Source organism: Monodelphis domestica, chromosome 2 (assembly GCF_027887165.1).
Source record: "Monodelphis domestica isolate mMonDom1 chromosome 2, mMonDom1.pri, whole genome shotgun sequence".
In the NCBI taxonomy this organism is placed as follows: domain Eukaryota; kingdom Metazoa; phylum Chordata; class Mammalia; order Didelphimorphia; family Didelphidae; genus Monodelphis; species Monodelphis domestica.
Genome location: NC_077228.1, coordinates 133663284 through 133669968, shown reverse-complemented (window position 1 = coordinate 133669968; position 6685 = coordinate 133663284).

Here is a 6685-nt window from a genome sequence, read left to right as displayed (position 1 = left end):
GTACCAACAAGATATATACAGGATAAATAGGAAATAACCAACAGAGGGAAGGCAGAATTAAGGGGAACTTGGAAAGGCATCTAGCAAAAGGTGTTTTTTTGACTGAATCTTGAAGGGAGTCAGGGGAGTTAGGAAGCAGAGATGAGTGAGAGAGAGAGAGAGCTTCAATTATGTGGGACAGTAAGGGAAAATGCATTGTGTTGAGAAATGGAGTGGTATCTACTATTGAAAGGAACAGCAAGGAAAACTGGATTGCAGAACACATGGGGGTGGGAAACTGTTAGCAGTAAAGAATGTAGGATACTGACAATGAAATTTTAAACTGTAAAATGAATGCAAAAACCATCTAACATTATATGTGTACGTATGCATACACATATGGCAGAGGTTGTTATTTTGGAACAGTGAGGACTATGGGAAAAACTCCAAGTTGAAGAAGGGTGGGGGAGGGAGGAACCAGCTGTTTTCTGACAAATCTCTATGCAATTGGCTTACCAGAATATAAGAATGGAATTGTCATTGAAATTGGTGGTATAAAGTGAACACAATAGAACAACAGTAAACAATATGGATGTACTGGCAGCAGACTGACTAGACTTAAAAAACAAAACAAAACAAATAACTCTTTTGAGTTCCTTGTACCTGAAGTTCTTGTCCTAAGAGCTTAATATTTAAAGAGACAGTGGAAGTTCTTGTCTTTTATCTTCACCTTTGGTAAATCTATTACCAATTATTGATAAAAACTGGTGCTAATATGATTTACTTACATTATCAGTTGAGCCTTGCTACAATTCCTTGAGACTGGGTATTTTGGTTATTATCTTCATTTTGTGGGTAAAAAAAATGAGGTTGATGGTCACCCAGATTAGTCAGTGTCAGAGGCAGAATTGGGAACCAAGCTTTTCCGATGCTAAGTGTAGCCATATTCCTACTATACTATATGCCTCCACTTAACTAGGCAGTGTGACTTAATGGAAACTAATAATCGATTTGTAGTCAGATGACTTGGGTTCAAATACTAACTGCTTCTCATAAAACTTTTGTGACTCCCTAAGAACTCAGCTTTTCTAATCTGCAAGACAGGGCGGGTATAGATAATCTCTAAGTACCTTTCCAATTCTACATCTATCATCCTATCCAGGAAGACCATGAGTGTGGTGCTCTATCTTCTCCTACCCTCAGCTTGACTCAGTAGCTTTCCTATGGAGAAGAGAGAGACTTCTAATATGTAGGCAAATACTAAGCTAAGTAGCATTCTCTGACTACTAATACTGTCTGCCTCTTGTGGAGGTGCAGAGAGCTTAATGGGTTTCCATGGATGATGAATGATAATGGGCTATGTGCCAAGTGAAGACTGGGAAATTTCATGAAGTTAGGAAAGGAAATTAAATATTTTTGAACCCTAAAATCCAAATATATCCATGGTAAAACTCTATATTCTAAATACTGACTAACTCCTTTGGATAATTTCATTAGCCAGTACTGACTGGAGGCTCAATTATTGGCATGTTCTAATAGGTAAGAAAAAAATTAACTGCAATTATTTAGCTACTTTTCATGAGTTAACATAGCCTTACTGTTCCACTTACATTTTCTTTGAGATGAAATTTGTGTAAAAAATGTTTTCTTCATGTCTGAATTTTAGGATAGGTTTTAAACTTCTACACTTCATCTTTGCAATTCATTTTTAAAAATAAGATTCCTCTTCTTTTGCCTCCTCCCCTTCCCTAACTATGAAGCAAAGCATATGGCCCTAAGTAACATATCTGAGGATATAGAATAGAACATGTTTCAGCATCTGTATCATAGATGGGAACTCATTTAAAATATCAGGCTTGTCAGGAAAAAAAAAGAGGAATACCCAGGGCATTGAATGTAAGTCTTATATTAATGCAGTTGGGAAAATGAAAAATATAGCCCATAAACTACTTTTTTGGGGAAAAATAAACTAAATGAGAAAAAGCCAGGAAATATGAAAGTTGAGGTTTCCATAGTAACTAACAGTCATTCAGACACCATGCAAATAAAATACTACATGAGTATGAGAAGTCATATATGTATGTATCTAAGTATAACTGAAGAATACTATGTCTGGACAAGTTAATTTGATAGTACCATGAGAAACCTTAGCTTCTAAATCTTCCAATTTTTATGTGACCACATTTGTAACCTTATTGAAATTGTCTAAAGCATTGATTTATTTAGAGGAGAGTTATTTGGGAATGGAAATGAACATTGACTTCTTCCCAGCGAAATAGCAGGACAAAATGGCAGTTACTCGATTATTTGACAATAATGTAAAGTTACCTAATAATGAAACTTTTTGGTTTTGAAACTATCATAATAATAAAAATTTTGTAATACCAAATCTTTGTGAACTTTGTGCTATTTTCACAGGGATCATTAAAATTTTTTTCTTAAAATCCAGAGCACCTCAGATTCAGTCCAACTTCAACTTATCATGGGGAAAGGTGACCCCATCCCACTTAGGTGTAAGCCTCGAAAGGTCTTACCAACTTGTAAAGTCTTTAACCTTAACTTATAGCATTGCCATGGACTTTGGGTCAACTAAGAAGCAGCCAAGCCAAGTTAAGTGAAAGAATGTTCCAAATCATTAATAAGAAAAATACTATCAGCATAACCCTGATGCTTCACCTTATATCCATTAAATTGTCAATGAAGACAAATGACAGGAAGACAAAGTGTTGGAAGGCTCTGGAGAGACTAGAAACTAATGTGTTATTGGTGGAACTGTGAAATCAATAGTATAACAGCCATGTAAAGCAGTTTGGAAGCTTGCAAACAAAGTGGATAAAATGCCCAAACTCTTTCAACCAAAAATTCTATTGCTAGGCATATTTCTCAAGGAGGTCAATGGGAAAAAAAAGAAGAGCTCCATATGGAACAGAATATTTATTGCAGCATTTTGTTGTGTGATAACAAAGATCTGGAAACAATATAGACATTCATTGAATTAATCTGTATGAATAGGGCCTGTACAGCTTCTTAAATCAATCACAGTCAGAGATTTGGTCAGCCTTAAGAAGTCTATATAAAGGGAAGAACTGTCATAGAATCAGAGAGATTCCCAGAGTCTGAAAGCAGAAACAAGTCAGGTCCTGAGAACTAAGAGAAAAAGATATTAAGAAAGGTCAATGGCTCTATAAGAATCTCAAAGCAAAAGACCCAAGTTGAAGCCACAAATATACTTATTTATTGTAGGAAGGAAATTAGAAATGTATTGAAAAGGAATTTTGTAGGGTTGTCCCAGAGTCTGCAGAGCGGCTGAGGAAAGAAAGAGTTCTGCTCATGAGCTTGGAACTTTGAAGGAGGAGGGAAGGCAGAGTTCTGGGAGCAGTTGGTCTTTGACTTCTGAAGAGACTGACCAACTCAGCTTTTGCTCTATGGATATAGCTCTGCTGGTGATAGGAAAGAAAGAACTCTTAAACCATCTTGAAGGTTTTTCACTTTCCTCACTGTAGAAATACATCAGGAAGAACAACTTGTCAGATCTGCTGCTGTGAGAACTGTTTTGTGGGAGAAGAGACCAGAAAACTATGTTTGCCTATAGTTCAGGTGAATTCCTGAGATTTGAAGACTTCACCTTACAGTGAAATTTGGTTTGGTGGAGTGATTTATATTCTTTAGTGTTAAAGAACCCGTTTTATATCCTTAAACCTTTAATATACATAAATAAAAATTATAAGTTTTTATAAGAAAGATCTCCAGACCAGTTTGTGCACTGAGTCCTAAGGAGGGAAACTGTGAATACTTTGTGATCATTTGGCAAAGTATATTACCACAGTATCCTCCTTGATAACATCATTTATTACCCCAATATTACAATACTCAGGAACTGAAGGTTCCTGAGAAAAAGATATAACTACTCTTTCTTTCTCAGTGCCTATCATCAATCTATAAATTCTATAGTTTGCTGATTTGTTACTCAAACATTTTTAGTAATCTGAATTTTGTCTCAGCTACAAAGAGGTCAGTGGATTAGCTAGAGATAGATGTAAATATGAATTTAGGCAGAGTCCAACCTCTGCCTGAATGTGAGGAATTTCCCTGGCAACATGAGTGATTATGATTGAACTCAGAACTTTTTTCCTTGAATAAACTCCCTAAAACTGTAGAAGGATAGACCAAATGGAATTTGGGGCCATTATATTACCCTTAGGTTTAAAATGAGCTAATTATTATATTCAGGGGTCATGCAATTAACTGGATAATTAAGTAAATTGAGCCACTAATCAAGACTGTATATGTATATGTATATAAATAGATATATAGATTGAAGTGAATAATAGTTATTTGATTGACCAAATCATTAAGTTTCTTCTATTTCCTTAAAGGGTATATTTTTAGTTTTGGCTGATTTAAAAAACAAAACAAAACTTGAGTTTTTGTACTTAAGAAATCAATAAAAGAACCCTTGAGAAGCTTAATCAAGACAAATTTCTTGAACAGAGGCCATCATTGGACTTTTGTGCACCATACATTTCTTTATTGAGTTTTTGTTCACCTGCAACTTTGGTTCTTTAGAGGCTGTAGTGTTCCAAGATTCACATCCCTATAGTATTGCCAAGAGAACATTGGCGTTGAAAAGATGGGTCTTTGTGCCAATAAGTACCTTGAGATTATTGAAAGCACTGCACAATTTCCCAAATGCAATCCAGTCTTCTCTCTACCTACTTTTATGTGTAGACCCAAATCATTGTCCAGCTGCAGTGCCTACCCTAAATGTATGTATAGATATGCTGATGCAGTGAACTGACCATTCAGCTGAATGCCATAATCTGAACAACAGACATTTTTCATCAATTTTCTTTCTCCTAATGGATTTTTAAACCAATTTCTTTTAAATTATTGTATATCTTATTAAGGAGACTCTATAGGACTCCCAGAGATATTTCAAGAGGTTCATGAATTTAGACAGAAAAATATTCCTTTGTAATCACATGTTCTTTATTTTGTGGGTTTTAAAAACCCACAGGTTTGGGGAGGAGGTCAAACAACACACACATGAAAAAGGTAAGGGTTCATATTTAATGGGCACAGTATCATCTATAAACAGTAACATCTGGAAGAACTCAACATCAGTAGGGAACCCTTTTTGTATTTGGAATCTTGTAAGCTGTTCTCCATAACTGCAGGAATCATTTTTGAAAAGACTATCTCTCCTTGTTTTATGTCTCATTTGATGTTAATAACCATAGGATTGTGGAACGAAGGTATCTCTGGTTGCACTTATGGATTCTGAGATGATCTCAAGATATGCATCTAGGAGGAGAGTCTTTAGGCCACTTTTTGTTTTGCCAAGGAAAATGCTTTTTGGTAATCAAATAGTAAATACCCTGGGATCTTGTGAACCTCAAATTTTTTCAGACATCTTATAAACTAAAATTTTAGTCTCCTTTAGAGTCATTTGTGAAAATTTACTTGTCTCTTTCTTATTTTCATCAAGGTACCCTCAATGTGTGTACAATTCATTCATTTAAAGCTTTTCAAAAGATGATAAAGTAGACATATATTCTGTTATAGACTGATTTTCCCCATTTTGGGGGGGTATACCTTTCCCTTATCTATTTTTAAGCAATCACTCAGTGTTTTAAACACTGTGCTACCTCTAGCATAAACTCCATTAGTATATACTTGGCACATTCAAGGAATTTTTCCTGACTTCTTACTGAGTGCCATCTCTACTTCTTTTGAGTATCACATTGTTAACTGAGTAGAAGAAAATAGATCTATGATAGAAACTGATGAAAAGAAATAATTTTAGATATATTGACAGATTTGTGCCATTTTGTGTTGTCCTTTTGCCATTTTCATCCACGGATACTTTTGAAACAGTTTTATTTTTGGTGTCCAGTTTTTTCTTATGTTTGTTTTTGTTTCTACTTTTTTTTTTATTTTCAAAGGTGATATTACTCATAATCGTCTGCCATCCTCTTCCATGCTATTTTGCAAGTTCATTTGCATTCTAAACTAGTGTTGTCCTTGGGCTGTTGTCTCTCATTGCTTTTTAAGAAGATGACCCATCTGTTTGCTGGAATGTTTTCTATACTCTTTGTGACTCTTCATTGTGATCACTGGTTTATGTCGATTAAACTTTTTCAGGAAGTGGCAATTTAATTATAATAAATGAATTACATTGAATTAATTTAATTACAATCAATATTGGCTTTTCCTTTTTAATTTCTTATTTTTGACAATGATCAAAGCTGTTGTAATACAGACATATTTTATCATATTATATATGTATAAATATATGTGTATGTATGTCATATGTGTATATATACATTTATATCTTGTAAGTCTACAGAAAGTATGTTGATTAATCATACCAAGGCATTTTTTGAAATGGTTGCATCTAATATGAATTAGTAGACCCTTTGCAATAACTCCACTGGCCCCCAAGGGGCAGCAGTCCATAGGTTGGGAATCATTGTTCTACATATATGTGTACTTATATGTTTCTTTTTTTGAATTAAAAAATTTTTAAATTCTTTTAAAATATTCATAATGTGCCTATTTCTCTTATTTAAATTGTGAGTTCACTGGAGGGGAGAATGCACACATGATAATCATTTCCCATAGATTTACCTTGTAGTTAAACTTTAGAATTAGACCATAGAATTTTAGGGCTACAAGGAACTTTATGATCATTTTATAGAAAAGA